The following is a 20069-nucleotide window of genomic DNA, read 5'->3' on the forward strand; positions in this document are numbered from 1 at the left end:
ATCCAAACTGGTATGTTTGAAGAATATCCAGATTGAAGAAAACATGATATTTTTAAGAATATCCTGGCTGCTTCCCAGTGATGGTACTAAGGGTGTCAAACTGCAAATGTACCATAAAAACCCCATAAATTCAGTAGGAGTTGTGCACCATGTTCTAGGTCAAAGTCTGTGATCAAATGAAGCTTTTTTGTGAAAAAAGTGTAGATAATGTTGTAAACGCTATACAATGATCATAAATATGGCACCTCAAAGATGTTCAGGGAAACTGATTTAAATTTGTTCCTCACATGAAACATCATAGTGGAGAAGTCATATGCACTTCTGTTGGTATTACTTCTGTTTATTTATTTGAAGCTTGGCAGACACTGCCATAATCCACTTTTATTATATATATGTGTATATGTAGCAATTTTTGATTTTCAAAACAGGTCTTAATTTTGATTTATAAGCTTGATTCCTAATGAGGACCAAGAAAATGTCCTGTTATTACTATTCTTGTGTGTATTCTTGTGTGGACATTTGGTTCTTATAATGTAGGGAATACCAGCGCGCACACACACACACACACACACACACACACACACACACACACACACACACACACACACAGCTCTTCTCTCATGAGGCTCCAATCCTAGAGCTGTTTGTTACTGTGCATCGGCCTCTGATGTCTTTATGATGGGATGAAGTGGGAGGGATAAATGACAGTAATACTAATTACAGCATATCGAATGTGTTTTTATGCACATAAAGCCTTTTTTAATCATCAAGCGCTAAGAGGATTTGCTTTGCATTTGAGAAATCAGAACGAGTTATTTATTGCTTTTAGCTGTGATTTATTATCTGAGGGTTCATAATGCAGCACACAATCGTTATACAGGATGTTATAAATAATAACGAATGAATCATTTATTTATCTTCTTTAACTTGGTGTAGTGGTATTGCTGGTTCCTTGTCTGTCGGTCACCACAAGTTAGGTTTAATTGTCATCTTGGTTGCGCCGCACATGATTGTTGTCTTCAGCGTCTGGCCATCTGTTCGTGAATGACTTATGCCTCTATGTCGGATGCATGAGCATGCCATCACTGCAATCTTTCTCCTCGCGGGAAAGGAGTGGCAGCCTCTGTCTCTATCCATTCCGGTTTCTGTGTAACAGGCAGGGGAGATCTTTGGGAGATCTGAGGGTTACGGGGAGAGCTTCTCTGCCAGGTCCATCCCTGCAGACCTCTCCTCCTACAGTAAATGTCCCATATCGAGTATTTCAGCCACCACCAAATAGTACACGGAATTGACCAGCCAGCCATGAACATCAAGCTTGAGGTGGTTCCTCAACATGAGTGCTAGTGTTTTTTCTTCCCAGAAGTGCATAAGGAGCTGATTGGCCCCTTTTTGGGCAAAAAGTTGCTCATCTGCTTCCTCTATCCTCACTGCCCTTGATGGCGGGCGGCTCGGGGAATCTTTGACATTCCCCAGGTGGAGCAGCCGCCGCCACTTGGAGGACTGTCCTTGTCTCCCATCCAAAGCCTGTAAGCCGACAGTGGCTCTCACTGCCAAAGCTTACAGTGTTGCAGGATAAGACACCTCTGCCCCGCATGACATGGCTATCCTGCAGGTCCATCAAGCCAAGGCACTCAAACAAGAGAACGGGGGTTGATGCAGACCCAGCTATGGAGCAGTCCTTCATGAAGTGATATAAACTCAGCTTTGCTAAGATTATAGATGTCGACAAAGTCCACTTTCTTGATACTCCGCAATTTGGCAGGTTGGCCTGTTTGGCAACACCTTTGAGGACTTTGCCCAGCAGTTCTAGGCAGTGCAGAAACACACTAGCATCCAGGTCATCAATCAATTAATCATTTTTATTTATATAGTGCTTTTAACAACACAGGTTGCATCAAAGTCATCTAGCACATCCTACCTCGCAATGGTCCTCCAGCAACCACTGCAGACCGTGCCTGATCATCGACCAGGATAAGGAAATTATTCCGTCTCTCTGTTCTCAGTATGGTGAGTATATGTGCGTCTCACAAATGAGTATGCACGGTCAGTGCTTAGTAGCCTGAGTTCCTTCAGAGGTTACTCCCTGACCAAGGCCGCCCTCAGCACAGATGCACCGGCACAGACCTGGCCTTGAAAAAGGTTCTATGAAAGTAAACATTTAACAGGTCTTACTGGTTGCTCCTTACTAGTCCAACACCAGAACCAGATTTTCTGTATTCATGCTCTTTTTGCCCCTCTCACACTGTCCATTTCTCACATTGTCCTAAGACGGGGTACACAAGTACTGTCCTGGAGAGTCGCAGTCCACCCTTAAAAAATAGCTGAAATCTGCAGGGCTGCAAATTTCCATGAACAAACTAGCCTACCCCTGTCCTAAGACCACGGCCTGGATACGTGCCCAAGGTTACCACCAAGGCTTTTCCACGATAAGGTGGTGAACCTGCAAACACTGCCCTTGACAGATCCAGCTTTGCCATTTCTTGGACCCGTAAGAGTGTTGTGTATATACGATGGTGATATGATGCTCATATCAACACTTCAGTATATACGTGGACCGGCAGCCGTGCTCCAGTACTCTCCTTTGGTCCTCGTGGGTGCCAAGGTCAGCAATGTTTGCGTAACCTTTGTCATGTATGTAACCAAGACATTCTCCCTATTGCATTGTAGTTAAGAATTACTGATGTTTGTAATATGATAATTCTGAAAATATACTGGATATATATTTTATTGGCACAGATGTAGTGATTGATGAATGAGCTAAAGAGCTTGAGTTCTGCTGAAGGGCAGACTAGAGTTTCTGATGAAAAAAAAAGAAGAATTCCTGTTCCTTATCATATTCTGATGTTCCTGCATAGAAGCAGCTTGTTTCAGCAAATGTGCTGAACTCCAGTTGCAGCATCTCTGATGTTTTCTTCTAGGTGGCTATTTTGCTTTCTCGAGAACAGCTTGCCATGAAAAATTTAGCAAATGCAAAGTGACTAATGCATTTTCTCAGTCTTGGATAAGAGCAATGAAAAATTAACAATGAAAATAATTAATTTGATTGCTGCCTACAGAACTAAAAACTCATGTTGTGTTGGATTACTTATTCATGCCGATGCAAATTCCTCACTCAGCAACACCCAAAATAACGTAAGAGCTTGTTCTATAAATTCTGAAGGACTCTTAACTTATGTTTCTGCATGTAGAGATTACCACACGCTCCCCTGCACATCGCAATGCTGAAAAATTAATTGTTTTTATTTCAATTCAGCCCAGGCATTTAAAATGCATATAACCAGAGGTAAACAAGCATTCTTAGCAGTGTTTCATTTTGTAACTATTAATGCTTACCTTATTTCTGCCATGTCTCCGTGTCACACTAACATGCTGCTTTCTTTTCCTCTGGCTGCCTCACTTGATGCTCATATCAACACTTCATTCTCATGCGCTTTAATACGGCACCTGCTTCACTTTATGTGTCACGTCAGAGCAGAAAACTACATTTCATCCGAAAGAATTTGAATACCGCAATAAACTTTTTCAGAGGTCCTGCAAAACACTTCTGGAAAACACTTCTCAAATTAAGGACTTAAATCATCTTAAATTAGAGCAGAAAGTTGTCCATTAAGTCGTGGCGTTAAATGTTGCAAAAAAAACAACTAATATATGAAGTCTGAGAAACAGTGAGTTTAGTGCAATGAGGAATTAAATCCTGTTTTTCCTTGTTTTTCTGTTAATTTTACACATGTACATACTTTTACACACACACATGCATATATTTAAGAAATAAAAACACTACTACTAACAATAATAGTCTTGAAATTGAGTTACCTGTACAAACATACACTGCATGAAAACAGAAGCTCTGAGAGTGTATGAGTGTTTCCTCATCTCAGTCTCGACCTCACAGGCTCAATGCATCTTGACAACAAATGGATATAAGCAGGAGAATATGTTTCTCTTCACCCCACACGTATTACTAATACATATTCTGTTGGCTGCATGGCATAAATACTTGAATAGGCCTCCATTTGTAACTTGCAGCAAACATTTGGGGAGATATGAAATATATATTGTCGTTTGTAATGGTCCTTTGTGTCACGGTCTGCGGGGACGATATTGTTCTGCGCACGACGGAGTAAATTGAAATGCTTTCTGTGGGGAGTTAGCTGAGTACAGAGAAAATACATTTCATCTGACACTGTCACTGTAATTATGCTCTCCTATTATCTTTCAGCGAAGGGAGAGAGAGTCCAGGCTGTCGCTGTGCTTACTGAGGCGACCGCAGCATTTGCACCAGGGAAATGATCTGCTAAAAGCAGGTAACATCCAGAGGAGTCTGATGGAAGCCCGAGGTGAAGGACGCAGGATCTCTCCAGACCGACAAACGCTGTGCAGCCTCACCACGAGTCAGACGGTTTTAGAGAGCTTGTCCTACATCTCCCGTACAACTCTGAACTCCAGTCCGTGTCTGCTGCCGCTGCTTGAGAAACATCTGCTCTGCTTGTCTGGAGATCGAGGAACACGGCAAATAGATTGAAGTTACACAGATCACGACGAGCCAGATCAGAGTGTCATGACTTAAACCTGGGCCTCACGCAGAGACCAGATGTGCCTTGCCTTTTTGCCTTTACTAAGGACTGAGATCAAAAACTCTGTTACTGAGTATGAAATAGCGCACCAACAAATGAGCTTTCTCATTTATTTATTCAAACTCTTGCTCCTGGACTTCAGTAGGACTTAAAGTCCCTAATTTTATCCCTTAAAATGTCAGCTTTGAGCTTTAAACCTTTTTTTTATGGCGATGAAAACTATTTATGTCTTACAGTTGAGTGCAACTCGACACCGTTTAATATACATGGATCATGAATATGCTAATTAGCCCCCCATTAGTTCTGAATCTCTAACTGTTTCCAGAACCAAATGTATTCTGACTGAAACGCCTCTGATTGGCCAATGTGTTCAAGAAATTTATATATTTGTGATTGGTTGCAATGCTCAACACGAGCTGAGAAACACAACAACAACAAAAAAAAAACTCCAGTGGAGAAATCATGTGAAAAGCAACGGCGTTCAACAGGTTGAACCTCAAACCTGGCTTCATAACTCTTGGAATATAATGCACAAGTTGTACAGATTTCCTTCATGGCATTTGCTTTTAGGAGCTCAACGGCATCCGTCCATATTCATCACCGAGTAAAGCCTTTCTAAAATATATTGTTTTGTATTTCACTAAAGAAAAAAGTGCTTAACGCAATATTTTAATAAGATCAGATCGGTTCAGTAGAATCAATAGCACTGCTGAATATAACTGTACTGAGTGTAAGTTACTTGAGTTGAGTTATTGATTGCATTATTCTTAATTCTCAAAGTTCAACAGATTATTGTTGTTGCTAGAAACGGGTGTATTTTGAAGCTGCTAATATCTGCACTTCGTGTGTAAGTGTTTCCTCTCGGCCGTCTGACCCGACCCAATCTCTCTTAACCCTGCCGGCTGCAGACCGACTGACGGGACGCTGGGATTCGCTCGACTGACCCCTATTTTGGGAAGGCCAAGCGCTTTGTGTGTGTATGTGTGTGTGTGTGTGCAGACCTCAGATACAGCACAGCACCAGGGAAAGAAGGAGGTCAACACTGTCACTCACACACACACACACACACAGGTCTGGCGTGGGCCTCATTACCCCCGCAGCTTAAACACACAGAGTCCATGAGCCTGCAGACAGGAGTGAAAGCAGTCTGACTGTGCCTGAGCTGCTCATGTCAGAACACACACACACACACACACACACACACACACACACACACACACACACACACACACACACACACACACACACACACACACACACACACACACACACACACACACACACACACACACACACACACACACACACACACACACACACACACACACACACACACACACACACACACACACACACACACACACACACACACACACACACACACACACACACACACACTCACACACTCACACACTCACATACACACACACTCAAATACACACACACCCCAACAGAAAAAAACTGTAAACTGATTATTAGTTTTGACTTCAGGGATCAATTTAGTGATCAAATTAATCAAGGTTAATCAAGGCTATATTAATGAATACTAATGATGTTCATTGTCACAATATTTTGAAAACTTACAAATGTCACATTTTACAAACTAACTATATAAAGATATTCTTTATAAAAGTTATGACTCATCCACACCCCCCTAAAACACTCCCACTTTTCTACATCACTGAGTTTATTTTCAAACTCCGCCCAAATGTCTATATAGCCCAGAGACTAGAAAGTGAGTGATTTTAACTCTAGAAGAACAGTCTGGTGCTTCTGACTCACAACCTTTCAGTTTGTTATGTTTTCTTATTAAAAGAACCTGCTACTTACTAATCAAATTAGACTTTTGAGCAGTGAAGGGTAACATTATTGCTTGTTGTTTGCCATTTCTCTGATCAAGGTATAACATTTGTGAGGTGCAATGTATAAATAGACAGTACTGAACCATGATAACGAGTGAATATGTCGTCACTGGATGCAAAAAATGCCTCATTTGTAATGGCTTTTATTGTTTTTGTGTCATAGAGCCAGGACGCGGCACCTATAAATTAATCCCCAATGTAAAATGTGCAATCAAAATGATTTTATTAATGGCCAGGCTTTCACAATCATATATTTATATGCATTTTTAGATATTACATAAAAGGAAAAACCACAAAGCTAAAAAAAAATTGCACATACATTGTTTTAAGTTGTTGTTGTTGCAGTAAAATATACATTTAAAATTGAGTAGATGAAAGAAGCACAAAAGTAATTAAGTAACGCAACATTACTTCTAAAAGTTACTTTTTTAACACTCTTTCCAAGAACAGCTTATTATTTTAACTTAAGTACTAAAATATCATCTACCATCTCACTTCTAATTCGGACACAGTCACAGTTGTACATTTGAAATGCTACATATGTTGACTTTAAAACCAGAGTGTAGTGAAGGACCCACAAGTGCAAACACACACACACACACACACACACACTCTCTGTCAGGAGCTCTTACAAGCTCTTTCATCATTTGACAAGAATCAGATTGAGCTGCGGCTGCAGAGAGCGGCTCTGATGGGACGAAGGCCACCGTGAGGTTATCAGGCCCTCCTCTCCCTCAGGACCTTTATCTAAAGCCTCTTTGATTGGAGGCCCAACTCACTTTATAGTGCCAAGAGACCCAGCCCGTCCGGACAAGCAGATAAACGAGGCCGGTTACTGATGTCCGGCCCGCCTGACACCAGCCGGTCGCTCTGGTGGACTTCTGTCCCTCGACCCCTCTCGACGCGCTACGACCTTCAGGACAGGACTGCGGCTCCTCTACAGGGCTTGATAAGGCCACGAGGACTCGATCTAGTGTCCGAAAGCCTGGCAGATTAAAGAGTGGCAGGACAGATAGAAGCGCTGGCCTTCGATCCGCCGATAATCTCCTCATCCTGCTGTGATAATATATATTGGATGGTCTGGTCTGACTGGAGGCTGTCTGGAGAAACACACAGGGGATGGATAGCGTTACAGTTAAACGGCAGCGCTGATGGATAATGGGCTAATGGAGAGCGCTAAAGGTTAATACGTCTTGGAGGGAATATTGTATGGCAGGAATGGTGATCTCTTCATAACTATCCCATCTGCTTCCATTAAGCAGCTTCAGCCACTGGCTCTCGCTGAGAGACTTAATCGTTTTGAGATCCTCCACGGCAGTCAGGTTTATCACACGCCATTGAACTTTCGCTTTATTTGATGAGTTAATGGACTGGCATAATGTTAACAGTGGGAAAGATGGGGTGCTTTACGTCTGAATGTATTAATGAAAGGGCTAAATATTTCACCAGTGGAAATGGATTCAGATCCACGTTATGTATTTGCGTGCACAGACATACCGACGGTTTAAATCCAGATAGATTAGGAGCGCTGGTGGAATGAGGGCACTTCAGTTCTATCATGTGTTTCTAGTGCTCTCGTGATTTATATCTGACTGGAGACGCTGACGTGCTTCGGATTATACTGATCCTCCAATGAAAATCACATCCTGGAGAATTATTTAAAATGACTAATATTCACACGCTGTTTTTTTTTTTACAGAACGACTCTACTATTACTCATCGAAGCTGTAGTCCATACCTTTTTTTGGTTAAAAATGATCCAAGATCAATATTTCAGTAAATACATAACCAGCCAGTGTTCAAAACTATCACCTTACTTTATTCCGATTCACAACGGTTAGTTTATAGTAATGTTTTCTAATCTGAGCGGTACGAGTACATCATTACGTCACGTCTGTAAACATAAAGAAATCGTCCCGGCCATGCACTAGCTATCACACGAGGATTCTGCAGGAGGAGGATCGTTTAGCTTTTCTTACAGCAGCTGGAATAATTCAATCGCTTTGATGGCAAATTGTAATCCACAAAGGGTTATGAAACACATCTGAATTTACAGATAGCGTGGGATTACACAATATTTGTATCATAAAAACAACCGTTTCAAAGGGAGCATAGTTTGCTTTTTGGGTTAAAAGGGGTGAGGTTAAATCTAGATCTAACTCCTCCCACCTTACATACACCTAAGCCTACCAACTCCGCCCCCTGGACGTCGAGCAAGCCACGCCCCCTTTATATTTTGTTCTGCAGCAAGGGGATACTGGACAGATACACATTCACCTCAAAATATTAGATTAATCCGCGCTGAAGTATGAACCCGTGCAAGCAACATTATTCCACAAGGAAATGCAGGTTTTAAAACAGAGATGGCGAAAAGAGGCAAGACCTTTTAGACCTCTTGTTTAAATATACATATTTGCTTGTTATTTATTTGCAAGTAACTGATACAATTATAAATCACTTATACAATTCTAAAAAAATAATGAATGAATTCATTTATTTATAATATTATGAAAATAAATATTAATATGGTGACACAATTATTACTGGGAGTGTACGCCATCAATCTCTATACACAAATGTTTTTTGGCAACTATATACATTACAACATTAGGGGTTCATTCTGACAGAGCACTATAGACATTCTAGTAAATAAAAGCAACTACATGTCAACTAATTGTCTTTACTTCACTTCTACATGTGTACTACCTCTCAGAGTAGACTGTTAGGGTAGGGTTAGGGTTAGTAGAAGAAGGTTCTGGTAGTCAGTATGTAGTATGTAGTGAACTCATCAAAATAAAGTGTTAAGATAAAAATATTAAGCAGACGGTCTACTAATACTCTAATGACTGCTAGTTAACATGTAGTTACAGAGTTACTCGTCTAAAGTGGATAAATTGTAAATATATTGTTACTGGGGTGAATTTCTTATTCCTAAAGGAACAGTATTTGTATTTCAATGCTTTGTGTATTTTTAAGCAAAAAGAACTGTATTTGCCTCAGAAACCCTTTGCAGTTTTCTCCTAACTAATATTTTTTCCATCAACGCTTTTGGTGAGAGAATGCAAAATCATTGAGACATAATATAAGAGCTCCCCAACCATAACTCTAAATCAAAATAAACACGCTGATCAGTTAGATGAAAATTAGTTGGATGAAATCTATAGAATGGTTGAATCCGCATCCTAACGGTCTCTGACAGAAGCTCACGGTCTGCGTGTGTTTATGCACGCTTGAGAAGCTGTAGTGTGCACTGGATAGGGCTTGTAATGTAAGGCTTCAGCATGTGGCTCACGTCCGTTTCCATCCGAAGCGCATGCAGATGCAGCCGAAACATTACAGTCGCTAACAAATGAACTAACAGACAGTCCTCTTTATTTATTGGCTTGTTCTCTCTAATAAGAGATATTATTCACCCAAATGCAAATGCAGTCTCAATCAATTTGCGGCGTGTCTCACATAATAAAAGCGATCCATTTCACGCGTGTATCTAACAAGCTCCTTGCAGCCGAATACAGTCTCCGGCCGGGGGCCAGAGCCCGATAACGCACGCAAAGCAGAGCATTAACCAATAGTCAAATTTAATTAATGGCTTTCCCATATGCATCAGGAGGATAATTAAGCATTCGCAGGTGAAAGGGACCGATAGGAGTGGCCTTCCTGGACAAATCAAATGAGCAGCGATAGCATCGACGGATAGCCTCGCTTTCTTCAGCCCGCCGGTGTCCTTCGGTTATCAAATTATCACCAAAATTTGTCCAGCGTCCTTCGGCGAGAAGAACTTTAATTATGGTCCTGTCTGATGGCAGGTCATTAATAAAAGCTAGTTATCTTCATTCAGAGGACGGGGAAGGCCTCTCTCCCGTCCCGGCCTTATCTCATAAAGAAATTTGGGATTTTCCTCCAGAATAATTCAAGATGCTATCCAGCCGGATATTCAAAATGCTGTAACGTGATAATCGTTGTGTAATGGAAAACTTCCTCGTGTGTGTTCTGTGGACAAATGTGCTGGAATTACTCGCGCCGGCTTCATAAACATTGATGGATCTTACCAACCTGCGAATGCAGATAAGGAGCGAATCACGGCCGGCTTTACTTCTGCCACATTTATATTTAAGGGCCTATAGGTTACATATGCATTACTGACTCCTCGGCCACATACATCAATGCCACGGCCGAGAAAAATGAAGGGCCGGTAATAACGCTGAACGTGCATGTGTTAGCGGCCGGCTATCGCTCACAAATGCTGGGTAATGGTGATCTCATTTCCTCCTCTCTCACCTCCACGGCCGCTGAGGTGTGTTGTGTATGAACCCGGGGAGCAGAAACATGCTTTAACCAGCTCATCCATCTCAGCTGAACTCGAGCTTCTTGAAGGAGTTCAATCAAATCAGTCGTTCAGCTTCAGGTCCAGGGTTCATATTCATTCCTGGAGAAGAGTTCGTGATCAACTTGAGATGTTTGAATCTAGGTTATGTTTATGTATATGATGAACTAAACAAGTTGCGTAATATACCAGTTTATACTTCACTTAAAGGAATAATTCACCTAAAAAAAAGTGAAATCGGCCCATAATTTATTCACCCCCAAGCCACATGTCGGCGCATAGCACAGAAGAAGCTGTTACACCTTTTATTGTAGCGCACCTAGCGATTGCATCCGTAGCGACTGCCATCGTTGTTTTGCGGGCTGTGTGACGCCAGAGCTGGGAAACGGGAATGCATTGATTTAGTACGAGTTCACGGATGGGAAATCCAGCGCACTTTGACGGTTGGAAAAACGCAGGTTACAGGTTGACAGGAACGCAACACAAGCTCAGAAGAGGACAGACGAACAATGCTAATCGCTATTAACAAATTAAAAGTTAAAAAATATGTCAGAGGATTTTATTATGACATAATCTGCATTGGTTCTTATGTCATTCTAATATAAAATGTAAATGTACCAGTCAATTTTATACCATGCCTCTTTAAATATTAGTTTAGTATTGTATGCACTAAATTTGTTGACTGCATTAACTAGTGGCAGGACTAGTCAGTTCAGATGTACATGTGAATATGAGACTGTAGACAGACGTGACGTGACGCCGGACCCCAGGGCTCAAGCGGTGCACAGGTGCAGGTGTAGTTTTATCATCAAAACGCTGCATGTGTTTCAAATCACTGTTTATTAGCAGATTTATTCATCAGGTGAGTATTTTGTAATTCATGATATGAAATCGTACAAAACACGACATCCTTTTGTGGAAGTTCTGTGGTCTGTTCCACCCAAAACTTTCTTTATTTATTCATGCCTTTAGCAGGTTTTAGTTTAATTCAAAGAGACTTGCAAAAGCAGTGACTTCAGAAGATTGCATGGGACTGAAACGTTGATGGTGATTTTTTTTTTAAGTCTAATAACTTTTGTAGTTTGAGAACAACATGAGAGTAGATTAAGTAATTTTTTTACGTATTTAATATTTCACACCAACCTTTGTCAGCATCCTCTTTTCTTACAATCAGCGGGCTGAACCCTGTCTCTCGGTTTCTTTGTTTGAGGATCAGGCCTCAGTGAGACTCCGAGTGGAAAGTTCTTGAAGTGGAAAATGTGTTTGCTGAGGAGGGATATTTTGGCTCCGGAGTGTGACTTATGTCTCCTTTTCAGCTGTAATGTTACTGTAATAATAAGCCAACGCACCGCTGCACAGACACAAACACAGATTGCCATCCTTCAGAGTTTATGTGCACGAGACGTCCAAGAACTCCTTGCAAGATACTACTTGCTATTGTCCAAACCAGAAAAAAAACCCAAAACAAAGTATTTGGTTTTAGTATGTGACTCATCAAACAGACATGATGGACACCTTTAAACGTATAACTCTGGCAAAGTAACCCTTATTTATGGATGCCAAAATTATGAAGCTAAGAAATATCGATCGATTGATTGATTGAACTACATTCTACTGTGTAATGGTATATATTCCTGTTATAATTTCTTCATGTTAAAGTGAAGCTTTTATTTTGGTGGGTTGTTTTGAAGTCTTTCATTTCTGTGTGTATAGCTTTTCTCAGACGAAACGATGAAATGCTCCTAAAGTGACTCATTTAACATAAGAATACGATACTAAACCTGGTGGTTTTCTTTATGAGAGCATGTTGATCGTTACCTGTGGGACGTCCCAGCGCTAATGATGCTGCTTTCAGTTCCCAGCTCTGATTTATTCTCCCCATCAAAGCTACAGCACTGGAGAACAAGGAGCTGAGAGCTGATTAAGGGATCAATAGTGAGTTCTGTCGGGTCATTGAGCGGCCCAGACGTGCCTGTTGTTCAAACGTCCAGATCTATAGCCGGTGTCACTTCTCACGGCTATCGAGGAAAACCAGAGCTTGCTTAAAGAAGGACTTTAATGAAACATCTGATGTAAAACAGTCCTCCACTCACCGACATGGAGAGCCCAAATCAGATCTAAGCTGTCTGCTGAGATGACTTGATCGGCGCTGGCTGGTGGAGTTATGCTGAAGTGCTTCATGCTAGCAGGCGAACCCTGAGCCGGCTGTCCCGCGCTGGCACACGGATGCTGAAAACCATGAGGGCTTCGTTCCTGAAACTACTGGGGAAACACATTCAGGTCGTGATAAGGGATGTGACCGCGGAGGCTCTATCAGCTGTTAAACAGAGACGTTGCATGCAAGTGAGATTGATGATTAGCATTTGTGGCCTTGGGAACGCAGGTCTCCTGCGCCTGAGATAACCGGGAGCAGAGAGATGGACGAACCTCAGCCAGTATGCAATTATTCCTGCGTCCGCTCTGGCAAACAAACGGCGGCAATGAGCTTGTATGGCATTGTCTCTGAGTCAGTGTAATCTGTGAGAAGTGCACAACAGCCAATCCCTCGTGACACAGCCTTAGACTGGAGAAGAAAGCCAGATACAAGCTGTTCTGACACACACACACACACACACACACACACACGTTTATTTCTGTGAATTGTGGGGACTTCCCATAGACTTCTATTACTTTTATACTGACCAAACAACATTTTCTATCCCCTAACCCTAAATCTACCCCTTATAGAAATGATGTTTGCATTTTCAGATAAATATCATTTACTTTTACATTTTTTTCCCTGGCGAGAACCACAGGCCAGCTCCACAATGTCCAAAATGTCAGGTTGTACTATACTAGTGGGGACATTTGGTGCTTACAGTATAGCATAAAGAAGAACACACACATGCACACAAACACACAACCCTGACAGATGAAGACTTTGCTAATACACACACACACACTAATGATGAGTTCAAGTTTGATTTAAAAAAAAAAAGTCTATTAAATACTATTAAATGTACTGTTTTTTAACTGCTTACATTTTCAAAACTCTTTTTTTTTAAAGCTTTACCCACAAATCCAAGAGCCACACACACAAAATGCATCTTTTGCAAAATAAAGCACTGTATTCAAAACATCACATCTCAAGGGAAAACATTTGCAAACACATTTGTCATAATATTAATTCCTTTTAGATGTGTGTGTGTGTGTGTATAGATATGTGTGTGTTGTGTTTTATGAAATTCATCTGAGAAATATTGTATGGTTTTGCAGGTTTTGTTTGTGCTTCTGCTGCTTGAGAGTCAGCTTTCAGAAACTGTGTGGCAGGTAAAGAAGGGTTTTTTTGTATTCTCTGTAGTTTTTAAGCCATGTTATTCCATCTATTTTCAGTGGCGTAAAATTACATTTAATTGAATGGGAAAAGAACAGAAGCTACACAACTACTGATGGGATTACAGTCTAGTAACATATTTAGAAACGCACTGGCCTGATCAGCTCACCTCTTCTACTGTGAAGTCCTGCTGTAGTAATATCTGTAGTCTGTGGTAGAGTTGTCCTTCTCTGAAATAGACGTCATCCGGAGGGGAGCATATGTTGCTCTAAAACCTGTATATACCATTCGGTATTCATGGAGCTGCCCATGCCGTGAATTGTTGACGTAATGTACCGTAGATGATTACATTTTCAAAGCCGTATCATTTTGATGTGGAGGAATCTAGTTTTTAAAGTATTTGCACACCCTTTCACAGATTGGAGAGCCTCTCTCCACCTTTATTTCTGACATATTCTGCCTCTCTAAGACATCCCTTTTATAGCTAATCCTGTCAATTAACATAATTAGTTGCTATATGTTCTCCCAGCTGAATATTTTCGAACGTTCTAGCTTTTTCAGCCCTCTGTTGCCCATTCATCAACTTTTTTGAGACCTGTAGCAGCTGTTAAAATTTAGAAACACTAACATAGTAAACTATTTTAGATTATTTTATGATATTACTCTTAGTACTGTACTGAGCAGAAAAGAGTTCTTTCAGCAACAACGGCAGCAAAGATTTAATGTATTTGTTCTCTGGTACGACGATAAGATGGGGATTCGCTGGTTTTGTATTTCCTCTGTCCTCACAAGCCAAACTCCAGGTGAGAAGAAAAGGCTTGACATGCGATGCCTGCATGAGATATTGTTTTTTTAGCATCTCCATCTGTGTCTCGGTCCCTCTCTCGCTTGGCCACATGATGGTAAAACATCACTAGAGCTCCTCCATCTGGCAGCACTGCGGCACATCTCCTCAAACACTTAGAAACATTCTGGAGTTCAAAGACAAACTAAACCTGTCTTTTAAAGTGTGACGGCTATGTAACAGTACAGCTGCTAACGTCTTCAGAAACATATAACATACACCTCAAAACGGCTGATTTTAGCCACATGTTGTTGTGCCGCAGCCACAGCCGTTGTGACGCTAAAACGCTGATATATGAATGACCCTTGTGTGTTTACCATTCCGCTCTCATTGTCTTACCAATTACAAGTATGTTTGGGGTTCGGCCAGCGTTTGAAAGCTCTCTCGGGTCACTGATCTTTACCCAAACACACTGCTCTCAGTGGCTAGGAGACAAAAACCAAAAAGTGCACGCCGGCCCTGGAGAGCCATATAAAAGCGGGCTCTGTTTGAGACACTTGAGCCCGCCGGAGGAAACGCAGGAGGAATTTCATCACTTTGATACGGCACTCATCACCACAGATGCTTTCCGCATTAGACCAAACAGCATATGCCTCTCGCAGGCATTCTTTGTGTGAGATCGTACACTGCTGCCCCGCTCCAGCTCCGCGCATTTGTCGCCACGATGACGGACAAACTGATGCGAAAGGGCACCTTCCTACGCTTCCTGGAAACACAAGAAGGAACAAATAGGGCGGCGAGAGCCACTCGGCCAATCAAAGGCCCTGCTTCCACCGTCTTTTTGATCCGGCTTGTCGAGCAAGCATTTGCGGTTGTTCAGACTTTCTTCTGTCATGTTTGACATCGGTCTGTCTGCTGACAAACGCAGCCGCTCGCCTTTGATGCCAGGGTTTAATTATGGCAAAGCTGCCGGCGCTGACTGATCGCAGTGTTGTTAATTGCTCTTGTACAGTAGTTGCGCATTTGAGCTCTGGTAAATCGGTGTGCGACGTTTAGATCAAATCGCCCCGGCAGAAACAATTAGCCCGATGGCGTGCTAGGATGATAGCGGCCGGCGAGATAATTGTTTTATTTCAAGAGTCGTTTCTGAAAGCTAGTAAACGCTATGAACCATCTGCAGATAAGAAAACAAGCAAACAAGTGCTATTCGGACCATTTCGAGTCAAGCGCTCCTCGGAAATGCCGGAGGCGAGAGGAGACGCGCTCAAGAGCTTCGTCAAGGACTACAACTCCAGATAACCTTAAAATAACAAATGATGCTTGGGTCAATCGCCCGGACTCTTATCAGCTTCGGACGGAGCTGGAGATCCGTGCTCACTGTCAGCTAACACTCGGATCTGTCAATACCTCGCAGTGAGCCAACAACCTCAAATCTGAGGCCAGTTACGTAAACACAGCCAAAGTGTTAAAGGAACGGGTCGTCCGAGATGTAGACGAGTTGGTTTCTTCTTCAGATTTGGAGAAATGCTGCATTGCATCAAACAGCCACTAAAAGCATCACAATAATCCACAGCGCTCCATCAGTTAACATCTGGAGAAGACAAAAGCCGCAAAAGTGACTGGGTTTGGATGCGGAAGACAACAGGAGACGCACTGGAGGAAGAGTTGTTGTGGATTCTGGACTATTTTAACCAGAATTCCTTTTTTTGTCAAATGTCTATGTTCTGGACATAAAGAAAGATGTGGTATCTCGCTCGAGCTTTTGCAGCGTCTCCAGTTTCACAGCATCAGAAGAAAGGCAGACAAGCACATCAGCGTGAACCTGAGAGACACAGACGAGATGTTTCTCCATGACACCTGTGAGCCCGGAGAGCGACCCTCTGGCCTTTCATCTGTCAGACGCGCTCTGAGCGTTTAACATTACGGAGCACAGGTGTTTCGCAGCCGGGACGGGGCTGACAGACGGGAATGTCACCACACAGCCAAACACTTGTGTTCTCCACAAAGATCTCTCTTGTCCAACAACAGCCTCGCCTCTGTAACATCAAGGCTTCGGTTTCCTCGCTCATATCGCAGTGGCGCAGGCCGGGTTTCAAAGCTGCCGCAGGTTTTTCCAGGATCCTGTCTGAAACGGAGAGCAGCTGTCGGTGACGAACGCCTGAAGATCCATGTTTAACAGCCTCATCCTCATCTTCATCCTCACCGCAGCTCATGAAGACTATATATTACATACGGATCGCCTCTGTCGACCTCTAAACATTAGCGGGGTGAAAAGCTATGTTTATTCCATCGAAAAAGCAAATATTAATCTGTATGTGTAGCATGTATTAAACCCATGAACGAGTTTCCAATCCCTGTTCTTTGTTTTATGCTGTTCTGTTATATGTATTTGTCATAATGCCTGTTGTTAGTTTATTTATCACTGACTGACTGTTCACTTTTCTTTCTTAACCTTTGAATGTTACTTTTAGCTTTTTCTGTGAAATCTGAATTCAAAAAAACAACCAACAAAACCCTAACTTTTTAAGTTATTTAAATTATTAGACTCTAGACTTACACGTTTATCCACTAAATGAACTTATTTCAAATTTCTAAATAGTCTGGGAATAAAGGTTATGATTTTCTGGTGTTTAAATTCGGCCCCAGTCGAGCCTTACATAGGTCTCCAGCTGCTGGATATTTTATTTTTATTGTCTTTCACAATTTTTTTTTCATATAATGACGCTCCAAATGTTCTGTATATGATAGATCTGGACTTCAGCACTTGTCCCATTTTAAATGAGTCTTGGCCCTCATTTCCAACATTTCCAGAATTCGGCCTGTATTACAATTTGAGATTGCATGGGTCAAAAAAAGAGAATAAAATAAACAACTGAGCCTTAAAATAAAAAAAAAATCTATCAATTCAAACAATTGTGCCATGATATGATTAAAAACATAAACATGATATAAAAAAATAACATGACATTTAACACACAAACATATATATATATATATACAGTATATGTGTGTGTGTGTGTGTGTGTGTGTGTGTGTGTGTGTGTGTGTGTGTGTGTGTGTGAGAGAGAGAGAATTTTACCATCAGTGACACACATCATCTCGACACTCGATTGAATTTTGCGTTTGCTTTGTACTTCTCACAGCTCAACTTTGTTTGTTAAAGGAACGTTATTTGTTAACACACTTTCTGTGTGAAAGTCGTGCAGGAAAGCGAGGAACACGCGCCCCGGAGGCTGCGGTTCTCGCAGCTAATGCATGTTGATATTAGTGTTTGGATATGTTGTGAGCAGGGCAGTGTGTGATTGACAGGCGGCTGCGGCTGGTAACACAACATCAGTCCGTCTGTCAGCGGCGCTCCGCTCTGGCCCCGGGCTTCGCTATAATGCAGCTGAAGCAGAAACACAGCTCTGACAGACACAGCTTCTCTCTCTCGGCTTATTTCTGCCTTCTTCTTCATCGTGGGGGAGACTTATTGGATCGGTGGCGTAATAAGCCAATACGCTAATGAACAAATAATGCACTAAAACGCACCGCTGTGTGCTATCAGCTGTTGGTTTGTCTCCTACAGGAGAAGTTCTCATGAAAACATCACACGCACACATCAGGCCTGGCCTCACTGTAGAGTACTGATAAACACACCCAAAAAAACTCTTTGATGCAATAATTATCGTAACCCAGAGTGTGTGGTTTTTGATCGTGTATGTTTTATGTAAATATAGAGTAAATAATAGTAAGATATTCACGTAAGTCAATCATATACTAAATATATACTCTCAACGTAAACTATACAGTTGGTACATTACAGTGATTAGTAGTAGTAGCATTCATATTAAAGGAGCTAAGATTATTGTGATCATAATTCAATGGCGGCTTCAACAAATAGTGGTTGATTAAGTTCAGCAAACACTGATTCTTGGGATTTCAAACCGAACACTGGTTCATCATCATGATCGATTAAAGCTGAGAGATTCATATTTTTAGCTTATGACTTATATCATACTGTTACATACAGATACATAGAACCGGTTACTTTTCTGGTTACCAGAGAATCAGAACACAAAGTGAACTTATCAAGAGAGCTGCGAAAACGTAAAACGCACCTAAATGTGGAGTTTAATGTGAATCCGTGGTGGGTTTGCTAGTAATGGTCTGCGGTCTCAGGTAATTGTGCTGCATTTGCACAGAGCCTCTTCTGGAGCGCTGCGGTGTATAAAACACAATGTTTGATTGTGTGAAATGTCACAGGGATTGATTCTGCTCCTGCATTACCATTCTAATCAGTGGTGTAGAACCACGTGTAGAGAAACACACGCGCCCCGGGCTACCGCGGAATTGGACAAGGCCCGGGAAATTGTGTCCGCGCTCCAAACAAGTGTTAGGTGATTGTTTACTTCATGTCTTTAAATTGCATTTCTTCCGTTTTAATTCCTGCGGCGTCGGGAGAGCGAGGGCGGGAGGTTTTCTCTGGACGGGCGACGCCTCTCGGATGCTTACCGAATGCAAAAGTCAGGACCCGAGGGCCGCGGCGGGATATTAGAACTCAATACAGGGCTGCTTTCCACTTCAGCAGGGCTGTCCGACCCGCCTCGCCTTTACACGAGTCAAGGAAACGTTCTGCAGGGATCCGTCGCATGCACCTCCAGATCATCTCCACGGATCCTCAAGTCATCAGCTGTCTATATATAATCGATTACAGAGACGTCTCTGCATTTAATAACAAACTGTTCACTCTCGTCATTATACATCCCTGTCAGTGTATTCTTCTGCTTTCTACTGTTCAGTGCTTTCATGCAACCTGTGTTGTTAAAAGTGCTATAGAAATAAGAATGATTGATTGATTGATTGATTGATCGATTGCTCAGTGACGAGTGGTTACATGAACCACGGAGAATGTTAAAGGTTCTCCCGTTTATTATTATATATTTGATGATTATTCCTGCTCAGTTCAGGTCGTCCTCGTGCCATTGTTACAGACCTGTGTGATTTTTCTCTCTTTAGGAACATGCGTGAAAATACAATAAAAATATGATTGCTGCAAAAGGTCCAGTCGTCGCATTTCTATATTTTCAGTGTCTTTGAGATATCTTTTTATTATTCATATTAGTTTTATTTTAAGTTTTGTCATTTTTTATTTTTATTGCTTATAGTTTCTAGTGCTGTCCGAGGATTATTCGTGATTAATGGCATACAAAATAAAAGTCATAAACGTGTG

Source organism: Puntigrus tetrazona, chromosome 16 (genome assembly GCF_018831695.1).
Source record: "Puntigrus tetrazona isolate hp1 chromosome 16, ASM1883169v1, whole genome shotgun sequence".
Taxonomy (NCBI): Eukaryota; Metazoa; Chordata; class Actinopteri; order Cypriniformes; family Cyprinidae; genus Puntigrus; species Puntigrus tetrazona.